Raw genomic sequence first — 17083 nt, 5'->3', positions numbered from 1 at the left:
TGCAATTATAGACTTGTTTATTTTAAAGGGTTTGCGACCCAGCATGATAAATAATGGGGTCTCAAAGTATTCTGGAATCTAGGATATTTTTAAGCATAAGAGAAACAAGGGAGACCTACCAAGGTGTTAGATACAGGGATTCTGATATTAGTATTATATAAGCAGTATTTTTTGAAACTGCACTAGAAGTAGTGCATTGGGGCCTGTATTATTAGTCGACAATTTAGATTATTTAATTTTTAACATTTTTCTTTGTTCCTTTTGTAATAAGCTTCCATTTACTTGTTAAAACAAAACCTGCAGCATTGTGTAACTTATGTTTCAACCAAAAAAAATGGAGAAACCAAAACAAATAAAATGTGTTCCTGTCTGGGATTTGACATGTTCAGTAATAACTTGAGAGCAGACAAGGTAATTGTGGTTGGTTGGCTCGCCGAGCTCGTTCGTTGTTTTTCCGCAGACATTTCATTACCATGCTGGGTAACATCATCGGTGCAGCCTCTGATGAAATGCTGTTGTGTTTTCCCGCCTGTTATTGGAGTCCGTTGGGCTGGATAACCTCACTTCCAGTTTTCCTTCACGGTGGAGTTTATGTGGGGTCGAGCTCTATGTTTCTGTTGATGGCTTTCTTCGTGGAGTACCAAGCTTCTAGGAATTCCCGTGCTTGTCTCTGCTTTGCTTGTCCCAGGATCTTGGTGTTGTCCCAGTCGAATTGGTGGTTCTCCTTATCCATGTGGATAGAGATGAGTGAGTATTGGTCGTGTCCTTTTGTAGCCAATTGATGTTCGTGTACCTTTGTTAATTTCCTTTCTGTTTGTCCGATGTAGTGTTTGTCACAGTCTCTGCAGGGAATCTTGTATATGACATTGGTCCGGTCCATAGTGGGTAGTGGGTCTTTGGTCCGGGTGAGCAGTTGGCATAGGATGGATTTGGGTTTGTGTGCTACTCTGATGCCCAGTGATCGTAGGAGTCTTGTGGTTAGTTCAGATGTGTTCCTGATGTAAGGTAGCGTGGTGAATGTGTTGGCGCGTGTACTGTCTTTCTGATGTCATTCATAAGGTAAAACCTTAGAGACAAGGTAATTCTTTTCTCAGCAAGAGGTCAGTAGAAAAGAAGTCAGGAGTTCTTGGAGGTACCATATGAAATGGCTAAAAAGGTCTAAAATATGTCTCAGAGACATTAAAAATCTGGATGTTTTGTCAGAACTGGCCAAGTCATGAACAGGCAGGTCTTGCTAAAACTATACAGAGTTCTGGTCACACCAAAGCTGGAATACTGTGAACTGTTCTGGTCCCCTTATCTAATGCAAGCTATACTGGCATTGGAGTTAATTCTGAGCAGGTTCACTAGGCTGGTCCCAGTTATGGAGGGATTTTCTTATGAGGAGAGGTTAAGTAGGTTGGGCTTGTATTCATCGGAGTTTAGGAGAATGAGAGGATATCTTACTGAAACATGAGATTCTTAAGGAGCTTGATAGAATAGATGAGAAATGTTGTTTACCATTGTGGGAGAGTCTATAACCAGAGGATATAATCTCAGTGTAAGGGGTCATCCATTTAAGAGAGAGATGAGGTGGAGTTTCTTCTCTCTGGGAATGCTGAACCTGTGGAATTCACAGAGGACTATAAGGCTGGGTCAATACGTATATTCAAGGTTGACACAGATGGATTTTTAATCAGTAAGAGAATCCAAGATTATGGGGAAAAGACAGGAAAGTGGCGTTGAGATTTATTAGATCAGCCATGATATCATTGAATGATGGAGTGAACTTAATGGGCTGAATAGCGTACTTCTGCTTCTATGTCTTGTGGTTTTACAGGCAGTGAAACCAGCAAGGGGACATGTTTGGGCTAACTGTTTGCATTTTTTACCTATACCACTGAAAATTGCCAGAGACATAAATGGGGGCAGGAATCACTGAACTACCATTTTTAAAGGGCTTCTGATAGATCCTGACCTGGCCAAATTTGAGACCATACTTAATCAACACACGGCTGTGAAATACATTGTACCTTCATTATGCCTTCTTTCTGCAATTCTCAGACTTCTGGAATGTGAAGTATTACCTATTCACCAAACATATACAGTTGAAGAAAAAAAATCATTTTCTTGTTAGATCTGTTTCTTAATGTGTTAGTAAATCCACTCTAAAATGGATTCTAAATTTCTCTACAACAATTGAAGTGGCTGATATCCTCAGGTTCATGGTGAGATTCAGTGGCATCAATGGAACTTGATCTGCATATTTTAAAAAGAACTAAACTGGTTTCTGGTGTTATCGATGGATAAGTCCCAAGAGGAATTTTATTTGCCTTTCTCAGTGGCAAAAGCAGGGTTAAAATTGCACCAAGATATAACACATTTTCATTATTAACAATAAATTTGCAATTTTTAGGGCTGGGGCCCAAAAATAGAACTAGAAAAGGAGAAGGTAATGGAGGGATTGAAGTACAAGGTTAAGAATTTTAAGTTTGAGGTGTTGGGAAACAAGGTCATAGTGTAGATGATTCAGGATTGGAACAATGGACAAGCTGGATGGTATAGGAAAGGATATGTTATGGCTGAGCTGAAGCTCAGGGAGAGTAAAGGACTGGAGTACGCTAAAAACAAATTGGAGTAGCACATTGGACCTGTCAGAAGCATGAATGATATTTTAGTAATGAGTACGCTGAGATGGAAGGATGTGGTCAATTGTAGAGTTAGAAATAAGCTGTTTTTGATATGAGAACTCAAACTCAACTAGGGGTCAGACAGGATAATTTCCAGCTACTGTTAACCATTAAAATGAGCATATTATATGATTCAGGGAGTGAAAAAGGAGAGGAAAAAAGAATCCTTAGAATCCACAGTCTTCTTGAATTTTTGAATTTATTGTTATTCATTATAGAAAATGATACGTAGTGCCACAAATAATGCTTATATTATGGACAAAATTAGGCTCACTTTCAACCTGAAAACAATGTTAATGAGATTACTTCTACAATAGGATGTATAGTCCATTGTGAAATTGTAAGCGTCACTGATACCTGTTCAGTAATTTTCAAAGAAACTGGAAGGATTCAAAATTATTTTCAATGGTACATTGTGGTTTATTGCAATGTGTGTGTTTGGTCGTGCATTTTGTCCAGTGTTTTACCCTCAGCAAATTATTTTATCAATAAGCACATCTGGATAGCTGTTTAACCAAACAAGGTATTTAGTGGTGTAGTACTTTCTGGCATTGGAATTGACAGAAAATATATGGGCATATCAGAAGATAGTAAGATTCTCGTAGGCACCTATTAGGACTTAACAGATCCATGCAGAACAACCCTCTAATCCTGCACTTCTTCTCCCTCCCTTTTCCTCCCCATTGCTGCTTTAATTGTTTCCTAAATTAGATTAGGAGTTTTGCTTCTGCTACTATAACTGGAAACACATAATACGTTTTATTATTCTTTGCACAAAAAAATCATTATACCAGTTCCTATTTTAAGTATTTTAAGATCACCTCTCAGGCAAGGTTTCTCCATGCTTTACTCAAATTTCAAATTGTGGACTATGTAGATTAGCTTCTTCTCTGCACTGCCTTTACCACTTGAATGTTACCCTTTTCTTTGCTGATCAGTTCACAAGGTGTGAATTGGGTACAGTTACACCTTGAACTTGTTTTCTAATTAAACTGCTGAGATGTTGTTTTGCATACTCTGTTAATTGACTGAACTTGTTGAGTATTGAATTTACTTGGACTCCTAAGCCTTCCACATAATACTTCTGCGACAGTGGTGCTACCATCTCATTGTTTATTGTTCTTCACAGCTGCTGTATTATCATGTTCACCAATGTGCAGTGCCAGATGTTGACAGTGAGTGAAATAGACTCACAGACCAGTCAATTGCTCTATCTGTTTAAGGATTATGATTTGAAAACTTTTTACAGGGTATATTTCATGCTTTCCATCCCACTCTGAGATGTAAATTTTCAGGGTGTTGAAATAACTCCAGAACCATTTAAATTTGTTCAGATATGATTCTGAAATTTCTGCCTCCATTACCAGTGCCCCCACATTTCACTGGTAAGGGTGCAGGTAGCAAGCTCAAACCTTACATTCTGGATCTGACTGGTTCCATTTTGGGTATAAGCATCTCTTCTACCCCCACAATATTCATGGAATCAGATCAGTTTCTTGATGACTTGTGATTCATTGTCTCTCAGATTTTGACGTTGATTTGATTTATTGTTGTCACATGTACAGAGATACAGTGATGAGTGTTGTTTTGCGTGCTAAACAGACCATACAAAGAGCATCAGATAGCAGAACACAATGCAGAATACAGTGTTACTGCCGCAGAGAAGGTGTAGGCAGAGAGAGAGAGATCAACATTAACATTTGAGAGGTACATTCAAAAGTCTGATGACAGCTGGTAGAAGCTGTCCTTGAATCTTTTGTTTGTATATTCAAACTTTTATATCTTCTGCCTGATGCAAGACAGTGAAAGAGACTATAACTGGGCAAAAGGGGTTTTTGATTATGTTAGTTGGTTTCCCAAGGCACTGCAAAGTATAGGTGGAGTCAATAGATGGTAAACTGCATGATGGACTGGGCTGTGTCCACGGCTCTCGGTAGTTTCTTGTGGTCTTGAGAACAGCAGTTGCCAGACCAAGCTCTGAGGCATCCACATAGGATGATTTCTATGGTGCATCCAAAAAAATTGGTAAGACTCTGTGTGGACGTGGCAAATTTCCTTAACCTCCTGAGTAAACTGAGTCATTGTTGTGCTTTCTTGATCATTGCATCAATGTGCGTGGACCAGGGCAGATTGTGTGAACCATTTAGATCTGTGAAGCTTTTGAATGGTAAGTTAAAAATTCTGGCTAATAGTTTTCCATTCTTCCGCTATGTTAATTTAAGCCAACTCATGTCTACATTCAAAGTCAAGGTGCCTTACATCCCCATAGAAATTCATATCAGTACATGTCTCCAGCAATCCCCAATGGTCTCTCATAGCCTGTTTATCCAGTCATGACCCTTCCATATGCATTCACTCTGTATATGTTATGGATAGAACTATTGAACCACATTGTAACAGCAGCATGTGTGGAACTGCTCAGAAAGGAAAATCTTTCCACAAGTCTTCTTTACAAACAAAACCTGCTGTTAACAAAACTATATCAATCATCTAGATCACTAACCCTTCATAGTACAGGCTTCCAGCATTAACATCTCCGAATATTGAACAAATAAACATTGACACATTGATAAATGAAATCACAGAAAGAAAAGTTCACTATCATAGAATTTAGCTTGCAAGCAAGCCATTTGGTCCACACTGACCCTCTAAAGGGCATCCTACCCAGACCCTCCTTATCCCTGTAACCCTACATTTCCCATGGCTAATCCTCCAAGTCCACACATCCCTGGACTCTATGGGCAATTTAACATGGCCATTCCAACTAATTTGAACATCTTGGATTGTGGGAAGAAAACAGAGCAGCTGGACGAAACCTACGCAGACACAGGGAGAATGTATAAACTCCACACAGACAGTTGCTTGAGGCTGGAATTGAACTGATGTCCCTGGTGCTGTGAAGTACCACTGCTAACCACTGAGCCACCATGCCACCCCACTATAACCACTTAAATATGCAATCAAAGTCAAAAATTCCTTCCAGCTGTCAAAACAGAACCCCCTGTTGAAACAGTCATTATATGAGCATTGATTGTCAGCCAAACATACGTAATAATATGTATAATAAACCTTTCAGCAGAACATGGTGGCCTAGTTAAAATACTTTTAACCAGGCTACCTCAGCATTTGCCTGACCCTGTGACTTCCACTGATTTGCTACATTGGCAGCAGGTCTAATGCTATCCTGTTCCTGCCATCCGCTCCCAATCCTGAGTGAAAATCAGGTGCAGGGCTGGATGAACACAGCAGGCCAAGCAGCATCATAGGAGCAGAGAGGCTGACGTTTCGGGCCTAGACCCTTCATCAGAAAAGGGGGAGGGGAAGGGGGTTTTGAAATAAATAGGGAGAGAGTGGGAGGCGGATAGAAGAGGGATAGAGGAGAGGATAGGTGGAGAGGAAACAAACAGGTCGAAGAGGCGGGGATGGGGCCAGGAAAGGTGCCTTCCCCTCCCCCTTTTCTGATGAAGGGTCTAGGCCCGAAACGTCAGCCTCTCTGCTCCTATGATGCTGCTGGCCTGCTGTGTTCATCCAGCCCTGCACCTTGTTGTCTCGGATTCTCCAGCATCTGCAGTTCCTACTATCTCTGAGTGAAAATCAATTCATTTGAGTACCTTTTTACTGACAAGTCAGAACATTTCCTGATGCAAACTATCTGTCTCTGAAGTGAAAATTCAGGTCTATATTTCATGGAGACCATAAAATATGTCAACCTTCAAGCATGTATTTTGGTTGTAACTTTGGCAAAGATGAACCAGAATGGTTATAAATTTTAACAGGTCCCAGATCTATCAGATGTACTCTTCTTCTGGAACGGTGAGTTGTTTGGGGAGTAGCTTACAGCCAAATGAAATCATCAGCATAAGGTGTTTCGGGCCAGAATGGAGTGAATTTCATGTTTTGGTGGATTGGTAAGAAGACAAATGGAACATAATACTAATTTGGACATTACTTCTGTCAGAGACCTAATCTTTGAGCAATTCATTAACTTAGTTACTTTCAATTTGGTTAGTCTTGATCAAATCTTACACTCACACAGAATAAATAATGGAATCACTGTAACTCTATTTGTTGTTATACTGCTGAATGCAATTATGGAATTAAAGCTGATATGGTGGCCTGCTCCAAATTAAGTAAATATTCAATCACTTAATAACGTGATAAGAGCTTATTACATTTTACACCTATTAAATGTAATATGAAATGACATTGCAGACTTATTCGAATAAATTTAAGGGATTTATCCATCTTTCAAGGCTGTGGCCATACCTTATTCCTACAACCATGCTCTGGTCCATTTATTAGCGAATTCTCGGGATAGCAAATGCTGGAAGTTACCAAAGTATGCAGACCATGATCTCAATCTTGGGCCTCCAAAGAATAAGATGGGTTTAAAACCATCAAATCAACATTATCACGGGATTAAAGTTTCTCGTGGGAGGACCCTAAAACCTCTCCTCAATACTCCCTTCCCCTTGTCTGGGACCAGCATCATCAACCATAGATGTGTAGTTTGAAAACAAGGCATGCACCCAAAATGCACATAAAGTTCTGTTAGAATGATTGGTACTAAAATTAAAGCATTGCCTCTAATCCTATAAACTTTGAGGTGGTGGAAGTTCGAGTTTGTGACGGGCAGTGAAGATATCATGCAGGAACATAGAAACTTGGAAAGTAAGGCTAGGAGCAGGCCAGTTAACTTAATGAGTCTACTCCACCATTCAACATGATCATGGCTGATCTTCTATCTCAACACCATACTCACACACTCTCCCTATACTCATTGAGACCTTTAGCCTCTAGAAATCTATTTCTTTCTGAACATTATTCAGAGGGCCGAATTTTTCCTTTATTCTACACCACTAAATCACTAATTCTCAGTCAATTATCGATTTGCTTGCAAAACCCATCAGGGTTTGTGCAATGACACCAAAAGTGTGGGAAAGTGAAGGACAGATGGAGGGGACCACATCAAAATGGAGTTGGAGGTGGAAATAAGACATTTCACCCCATGACTTCTAGCTCTCTCTAAAAGCATTGAGAGTGTTGGTAGACATTGCATGATCCCTCTTCAAGGACCCACGGCATCAGCATGAGGGGCAGACGATCTGGAAGTAGGCTGTTCCACTTTTAGGGAAGATGGGTCAGGCCTAGGAACAGACCCACAAGGAGGTTTTTTTAACTCCCTCAGCACCAGGTACCTAAAGATCGGGAGCATGAGGCTGAAGTGCAACCAAAAGATCAACAGCAGTGTTCTCCAGACAACTATGAAGGAGTGGAACCACCCACAATGAGTATATACATGGTCCATGGACTCCACAGCACCACAAAATCAACAGTTCGGCTGGGAGTCCCTGAAACACCACAATCTATGATTCATGGGACTGTTGTGTGCATTACCCTCACCCCAAGTCCCCAGTGGAAAGTGAGAGACACACCCTTGTAGAGAAAACAATGTTGAAGTTACAAGTTAACTTTTAATTGAAAGCAGATGGTTAGCCTTGTACAATCACCGGAATAATGAAGAATAATGAATCCTTTGAAGGGCCAACATTCTAGCACATCATCCGATCTTTGAAGGAAACAGTACTACCTCCTCCCCTTTGCAAAGAGCTCATTCTACTTTCATACTTTATTGTGCATTTGAGTTTTTAATCAATATGTTGAGGTTGTAACTTTGCACTCATGTGACTGACTTGTAAGTTGTGCCTGTTTACCCTCCATTTTTCATATCCTCTTTTCCACTGCTATCCTGTGGCACTTGACTAATGACTCTTCACCCTCTCCCAATTTCATTTATGTCCCTTTACATTACAATTAATGGGCCTTCTTTACCTCTGGAGCCCATGGCTCATTTAGATTCCAGTGCTCTTATTGGCCCTGCATCCTCCCAGAATTGAAGCAAGAATGACCATAATGTGCTTTAATCTTCTCTTTGAGACTGCTCAGTCCCCTCTGATGCGCTACTACTTGGCACAACTCCACTGTCAGCAATTTCACTGTGCCCCCATTGCCTTAGCAACCAGTGCGATGAGACCAATCACCAGATTGAGTTGCTTGCAGCCTTGTAGCATTTAATCTCTAAAAAGCCCCAGCAGTATTTGTGACCCACCTCCTCTGACTGATTTTGATTGATCCCCAGACTTGAGTTGGTAGGACAGCCTGACTGATTGCAGCTCATCTCCAAGGCTGCTTTTTCAACAACATCCTAATGGACCAATTTTGCAAGGTGCTAACAGCTTTTACTTGACTTCGAGGACTGATTGTGGCCAAATCCTATTGTACCCCGGACACTGCACAGACTGTGATGGTACCCTGACTGGCTAGAATTCACCTTCACCCACTAAATTGTACTCTGCTTTGATTTCCATACATTGCCATTCTCTTCAAGCACATGCTGTGTTTGCCCTATGAGCTGCTGGCATATGGTGTACTTCAAACATTGCCACAGCACTGTGCCGTAGAGTAACAATGGTCACCCCCTTTAGAATGTTTAGCTATTTTGTTTACTGCTTCCTAGATCCGCAAGTTGCTGTCCCTCCCTCTGCACTATCTGTAAACCAGAAGATACCTCGCTGTATATCTGAGGTAAAACAAAAGTTAAAAGCCAGAAGATGCTTGTCAAGCTAATGCTGCCTCTAAGTTAATATGTAATGTCTGAGTCTTTCCAATGACAAGTAACCTGATGTTTAGTTGTCTTTGCCCGGCTGTATGGTTGGAAAATTCCATGGGAGATCAGAACCATCAACTAAGAAGGCAATTGCTTCAGGTGCAACGGTTCTGTGAAAGTAGCTTTGATCTTATCAAGACTCGATGCTGAGGAACGACACAACAAGCTCAGATTTTAGTGTTGAGATTTTGAAGCCTCATGTTTCTCAACTGGGGAGAAGTTAATCAGGAGCAGGAAGTTAATAGGTTGAGTTGTGTACTTAATGTGATACAAATATGTGTGAATGGAATCTCATCACATGACAGTGAGAATTTAATCACACGTTTTAAGAAATAATGTGAGAGACTTTCTCAATGGCAGAAATCTGGTTAAGTCCTCACACTCACCCTTATTCACCCAAGTAGGGAAAATCATGCCCAATATATTCACGATGTTGCTAGGTCTAAAGAGACTCTAAAGTGATAACATATGGTAACCATTTTCCAAAAGGCTGCGCTTATTATCAATGCCACTGCTAGGTGGTGTAATTAGCCCAAATGTACAAAGTGTTGCCATTTTTTGCCACTGTCAAGTGATAGAATAACACCTGCCTGTCACAAAGATGGTGCTGACCTTGTATTCACACAACTCAGAGCTTTTGAATATCGTTCCCTTACAATGAACAGTCAGTAATATTCTGACCTGAACACAGTGCATTCTATAACAAGAAGTGCCTTCAGTGATGCCACCATCCTCATATACATATGGCTCCAGCAGTTTACAAGCATTTTCTTGCAGCTGTTTGGGAATCTCCTCTGTTAAAAATGAAGTTGAAAAATGGTATTTACCCACCAACGTTGCAGTGTCACACTGAATCTAGTAGTAAAAGAAAGGGGGGATTTAACAAATGTTGATGTTAATCCCTGCTGGGCCGGGATAATGTTATTGCAGTTTCAGCTCTGTTTAGATAGAGACTTTGGCTCTGAGGAGTGCTCTTGGTTTCAGATTTTTATATGGTGTACTGTTTGCCTTTATTTCTGCTTGGCAGTTGCCATCTTTGTATAAGCTAATTTTGACTCAGTTTTTGCCTTCTGGTTTTCCACCTTCTTGTGGGTCTTGGGATTCTTCACCACTGCCTTCTCAGACGTCATGGCTTTTGCAACGTTTTTTGATGCTCCCAATGCACACAGAGTCTTACTACTGCAACAGGCCTCCTAGTAGCTGACTGATATCAAGGGACTCCATTTGCACATCTGATGGTTCCAGTGGTCATCTTTGGTAATGGGAACAATTGACTCACACACTGACAACTGCATAATCTCTTATAATCCTTCATAGGGAAAATGTGAAAGCAGACACTGAGGAGATTGCTTTGTGTTTCTGGATGCATTACCTCGTAGTTACAGGGATTAATTTTAATGAGAAAGGAGATCATTCGTTGAGTTCAATCTGTGCTGTTTGTGTGACTTTCAAGTCTCTCCTATGTCAGATCTCAGACATGGCATTTTAAGACTTGATGGGTTTCTTTCTACAGGATATGATGATCCTTTCCTTCTGCTTACAGTATAAACAATTGACAAGAAGCTGAAGATACAGTCCATGTAAGTTTGACTCAGAAATAAGTCTATTTAACTCAGTTTTATCATTTGTTTTTATATCCAATGTTGCAAAAGCAGACTCATTTTCAATCCCTCAAATTACTGGACATTCTAAACACCAGAGAAAACAGTGGCACACCCAACCCAATTAAATTTGCAAAATGCTTCTCACTAGCAATTGGAAAAAATTGACAGAGATGTCACACAGATCAGACAAACAACTGTTCAACATAATCATACTTACCAATTCGCACCCAACAGATAAAGTCCCACACACCACCGTCACTGTCTGTGGGTATGTTAAGTGTCTGCTGTTAACTGGTGAAGATAACACAAGAATCTGCTTAGGGATATAAACAGGTTAAGTGAGGCAGCTGGAATATAATGGGTGGAAATGTGAGAAAGAATAGAGGAACTGAATATTATTTAAATGGAGAAAGATAGCAGAAAGCTACAGCAAGTAAGGATCTGGGAGTCCTCGTGTATGAATCACAAAAAAGCTGGTGTGCAAATTCAGCAAATAATAGGGAAAGGAAATGGAATGTTGGCTTTTATTTCAAAGGAAATAGAGCATAAAAATAGGGAGGTTGTGATAAAGCCAACAAGGCAATAATCAAACCGCTGCTGCAATACTGCAAACTGTTTTGTTCTCCTTGTCTAAGGAAAGATATATTGGCATTGGAGGCATTCCAGAGAAGGTTCATTAGGTTGATCCCGGGAGTGAAGAGATTGTCTTATGAAGGGATATTGAGAAGGTTGGGCCTGTACTCATTGGAGTTTTAGAAGAATGAGAAGTGACTTTATTGAAACATATAGGTTTCTTAGGGGACTTTACAGGATAAATGCAGAGGGGTTGTGGGAAAGTCTAGGACCAGACAAGGATATAATCTCAGAGTACGGGATCACACAGTTAGTACAGAAATAAGGAAGAATTTCTTCATGCAGAAGGTAGTAAATCTGTGGCATTCTTTACCACAGAGGGCTGCAAAGGCTTGTTGTTAAGTATGTTCAAAGCTGAGATAGACATATTTTTAATTGATAAGGGAATCAAGCTTTATGGGGAAAAGACAGGAAAGTGGAGTTGGAGATTGTCAGATCAGCTATGATCTCATTGACTGAGAAGACTTGATGAGCTGAATAATTACTTCTGCTCCGACGTCAAAAGGTCTAATGAACATGTAATGATTAACAACCAGTACTGAGGAATCTCAAAATTGATTCCGAAGTCCATGAAGGTTCATGGCATCAGGTCAAATATGATGTTCTCACCACACAGATGCATTTGGCTATATAATGATAGAAGAGAACCCATTCAGTCCTTGTGTTATGCTGTAATAAAAAGGATAGATTCAGAACTGAATTAGCAGCTCAACACTGGGCATCCATGAGGTGTTGTGTGCATCATACGAATTATATTCAAGCGCAATCTGTAGCCTTGTGGCCAACATGCCCCTCACTCTATCATTAACAAAATGCATAGGGACCAACCCTGATTCAATGAGGAATGTAGTAGAGCATGTACCTATACCTAAAAATGAGATGTGACCATGGTGAAGCTACATTGCAGGACTGCATGCATGATCAGCAGCAGAAGAGGTCTGAAACAGACAGAGCAAAGCAATTGCATAACCAGTCATAAAAATGCTCTGCAGTCCCATCACAGCCAATTGTGAAAAGTGATGGACAATTGAACAATTAACTAGAGATGTAGGCTCCAAGGACAACCCCATCTTCAATGATCGGGGAGCCCAGCACACCAGTATAAAGGATAAGCTGAAGCATTTTCAATCATCGTCAGTCGGGGTGTTGAGTGGTTGATCTATCTTGATCTTCTCGTGAGGTATTTACTAATATATTCGCTTTGATTAATACTAAGAAATAGTTGAAGACATTCAATACAATAAAAACTAAGGGCCCTGACAACATTCTAGTTGTAATACAGAAGATTGATGTACAAGAATTAACCACGTTTTTACCCATACGTTTTCAGTATAGGTGCGATACTGGAATATATTTGGCAATGTAGAGAATTGCCCAGGTGTGTTGTGGATATTAAAAGAAAGATAAATTCAAAGAAGTGTGGCCCCATCAGTGCACTCTTGATCATCAGTGAATGCTATCAAAAGTGTTGTCTGACTTGTTGACCCACTGATTCCCCTCCTGATGCTCCAACAGTTCCCCAAACCCCAAACCTCATTCCCAATCCAGCCTATAATAACATTACCAGCCAGCCACTCTCCTCAGCTGTCACCCTATCCGCTTATCATACTTTCCACTCTGTAAAGCTGAGTAGCTGACATACCTGTGGGATCTGACCCGCTGTCTGCGCTGTAATCAAGAGAAGGAGCTGAGGATTAATTTGCGAGAGGGAACAGCAGACAGAGACACTGTTGCCAGAGATGCTGGAACAGCCTGCTGAGGGAGAGTGGGGTAGAATGTGTGAAGGAAACTGCATCGAGACGGCCCAGAGGGAGGATTTGTTGGAGGATGTTTGTTTTCTGTCAAAGGGTGCAGCGCAGGAGGGGAAGGATGACTGAACACATGAAAGGAAGTTTCATGTTCTGATGGGATGCTGGAGGCTGGTGGATGGACTGAGGCTCCCCCTTGTGGCTGCACGAGTTATGATGGCTGTTTGGGTAAGGGATGGAGTCACAAAGGTGGATACTGGCATCCTTCAACAAAGTCATCTCTTTTTTAGAATGCGATTTAAAGAGTAAAGTGGCAATGCACTGTAACTCAACAGTCACAGGCTTGTGACAAACACCACACTTCTTGGCAATGAAGTTATTGTAGCAGTTGACACAATAAAGAATGTTCTTGTGGGCAATGAATCACTGACTACCAAGCTGTTTCCAACATGTCTTACGCACAAAACACTCCATGTGCCAAGATTCATCACGATAGGTTAATCCTCCACGGTGATGGCCTGAAACACAGAAAAGAGCTCACAACTTTAGGCTGTGGTGTCATCAGCCAAAGGGATCCCACAACAGCTAATACGTTAATCCGATAGGCACAGACCCACAGATTTCTGAAGAAGGGTCTAGGCCTGAAACGTCAGCCTTCCTGCTCCTCTGATGCTGCTTGGCCTGCTGTGTTCATCCAGCTTTACACCTTGTTATCTCAGGCCCACAGGTTGATTCAGTCTGTTATGGCCTTGCTTACTCCTAACTTGAAACCTCCTCTCACCCAGGATAATTGCTGCTCCTGACCTCTTGAACAACTTTGGGGCCACGGTGGCTCAGTGGTTAGCACTGCTGCCTCACAGCGCCAGGGACGTGGGTTCAATTCCACCCTTGGTCAACTGTCTATGTGGAGTTTGCACATTCTCCCTCTGTCTGCGTGGGTTTCCTCTGGGTGCTCTGGTTTCCTCCCACAGTCCAAAAATGTGTAGATTAGGTGGGTTATAGGGGGATGGGTGTGGGTGGGATGCTCTGAGGGTTGATGTGGACTTGTTGGGCCGAAGGGCCTGTTTCCACCTGTAGGGGTTCTATGATCTATGATCAACTCTGTTTCAGTCGCTCCATTGTCACTCACTGTCTCAATGGGCTGAAAGGCCTCTAATATTAGTGACTGTGTCTCCAACTGCCTGCTCCAAGCTCTGGGATTCCCACAAAAGCATCAACACTCCTCATTGTGAAAGACTTTGACACTACGATGGAAAACTTTGATGCAATGTGCAAACGTTTTAAAATATGTTTCAATAAAAGTGATGTGATATGTCTGAAATACAAAATTGTTAACGGGTTACAATGGTTAGCACTGCTGCCTCAAAGTGCCAGGGACCTGGGTTCAGTTCTGCCCTCAGGTGACTGTGTGGAATTTGTAAGTTCTCCTATGTCTGCATGGATTTCTGCTGGGTGCCCTGGTTTCTGCCCACAGTCCAAAGATTTGCAAGTTAGGTGGATTTACCATGCTAAGTTGTCTGTAGTGACTAGGGATGTGCAGGCTGGGTAGATTAGCCATAGTAAATGTGGGGTTATGGGATAGGGTTGGCTCCGGATGGTATGCTACTCAGAGGGTTCAGTGAAGACTCAATTGGGTTGAATGGCCTCTTTCCGCACTGTAGGGATTCTATGATTAATAAAATGTTCCTTGAAATCCTAACTAAGCAGGTTATAGTGTCACTGCATAGTTAATCAGGGATCACAAAATCATTTAATGTAGCATGAATTTACGAAAACTTATATCACCTAAAACAACCTCCCCCTCTTAAAAGAGGTAGGAGGTGGTGGGAGTCTGTTTTGATTGGATAAGATGCTGGAAGCCATTCTAAAAGTGACTTTAATGTTGTAAGGACAGACAAAGCCAAACTGTCCCTTGTCAGGCAGCCACTTAACAGCTGGTGCCAATGCAGATCTGGAGTAACCTTAAGGTGGCATCTTAGTCCCGGAGATCATGCTGCAAGACTGTCTGCAGTACTTCATAATGAAAGTCCTGGCTGTGTAGAAGAAGACAAAAACACCCACATGACAAGAATTAGGGGAATGCAAATAACTGATTAGTTGGATTTTTAATGGAATATTAAATGATTTAATTTACAAAATGAGTTTGGAATCGTTTTGTGCTGTCTTTGTTTCAATATTGTAGTAAGAGTATTCATGGAGTGATTGAATATGGGAACTTGAATGGGGCTTTAGGATTGTGATATTGCAATTGGATGAGCTGAACACATACCATTTGGCTGGAAGGGGCTATATTGGTTACGTTTTGACTTCCCTTTTTCCTTTTCAATTGCTTGCTATACACCTGAAAGCCAGGGTTATAATCCAATAATACTGAAATTGTACAGAATGCAGCAGGCCACGACGAAATGTGACACTCTGGAGAATAATGTGGTACATTTCCATAGTAGTGGAAGAGTGAAAACATTAAGCAGCCTAATGGTTTACTCATTGACATTTTGTTAAGGTAGTATGACTCTTGTTAATGCATGCTGTACATGCCTAAATAGGTTGTGCACTGGAGTACTGAATTATGTTTGTCATCAGCAGACAGTCCTTGTCATCTAGCATCCACCCTTACCTTCTCACAATAGCTGAAATGTTGATAGCACTTCAGAATGCTGCAGAATGTCTGCTGCACTGTACTGCTATAGACATGTATGATGCATTTTGGATGGTTGTACATCAGCTGAACATTGAAGTGGACTCCCTATTGTTTGTTGTGCATCTTTGAAGATACACGTGCCCACTCCAATCCAAGCAATCTCTGTCTGCCAATCGAATCCCCTCTCTAATCGAACACCCTTCCCACAGTCAATTGAACCCTTCCCTTCTTGATTGACTCCTTCTCCCACTCCACTGATGAAAACTCAAGCACATATTAGGGAGCCCTGACTCCCAAGTTCCTTGCCCTGACCTTACTGCTTCCCACATGCTATGTATTTAAAGTGAAGTAACTTAAAACCCAGACAACAATCTTCAGCAACCTGCCAGATTGCAATACTTTAATAATTGACCAGCCTCTGGACACTAGGTAATTTACTTACCTTCCTACCTGCCTCTCTTAAAACTAGAAATGGACTTGCTGTGTCCAATCTTTGGTTTTATCCTTCAGCCACCAACCTCCATTAATCCTTAGCTGTCAAAATTCCATTCATGTTCTCTGCTTTGTAACACAGAGAGCATTTTGGATGAAATTCATGTAACTGTTTCCAAAATAATCACCTCACAAATATCACATCAGAAGAAGATGAAACGTCAATCACATTCAGATGGAAACATGACATAAGTAATGCTACATTTCAAGTGTTGGTTATAAATCTCAAACAACACTCCCACCGTGCCAACTATTTAATTAGTTCACAATAAGATTAACAGAAAGAATGAGCTCTGAGTACAGAGCCCTTTTATAAGTGACTAAGCATTGTATGAATGCTTCTAGTGGAAAATGTTTAGTAGTACCAGGGTAAATATTTCCTCTGTGCACTATGTGTAACAAAATTGTAATGCAATTCTTTAGAAATTGGTTTACAATCTTTTAATAATAAGACCAGACAATTTTGCAAGTGGGAACTGGAAAATTACTTTCTTCCAGCTCTATGCACATCTTTTTGTTGATCCACTTGCATCCCAGTGATTCAGGCAGAGAATATGCTGGAGCTTCATTACACAGAATTTTTAAATATCATGAGGAATAGGTGTTAATAAAAGGATGCTGTGATAGGG

This window comes from Rhincodon typus, chromosome 14, assembly GCF_021869965.1.
Source record: "Rhincodon typus isolate 14 chromosome 14, sRhiTyp1.1, whole genome shotgun sequence".
Classification (NCBI taxonomy): Eukaryota; Metazoa; Chordata; class Chondrichthyes; order Orectolobiformes; family Rhincodontidae; genus Rhincodon; species Rhincodon typus.
This window is presented reverse-complemented; position numbering follows the sequence as displayed.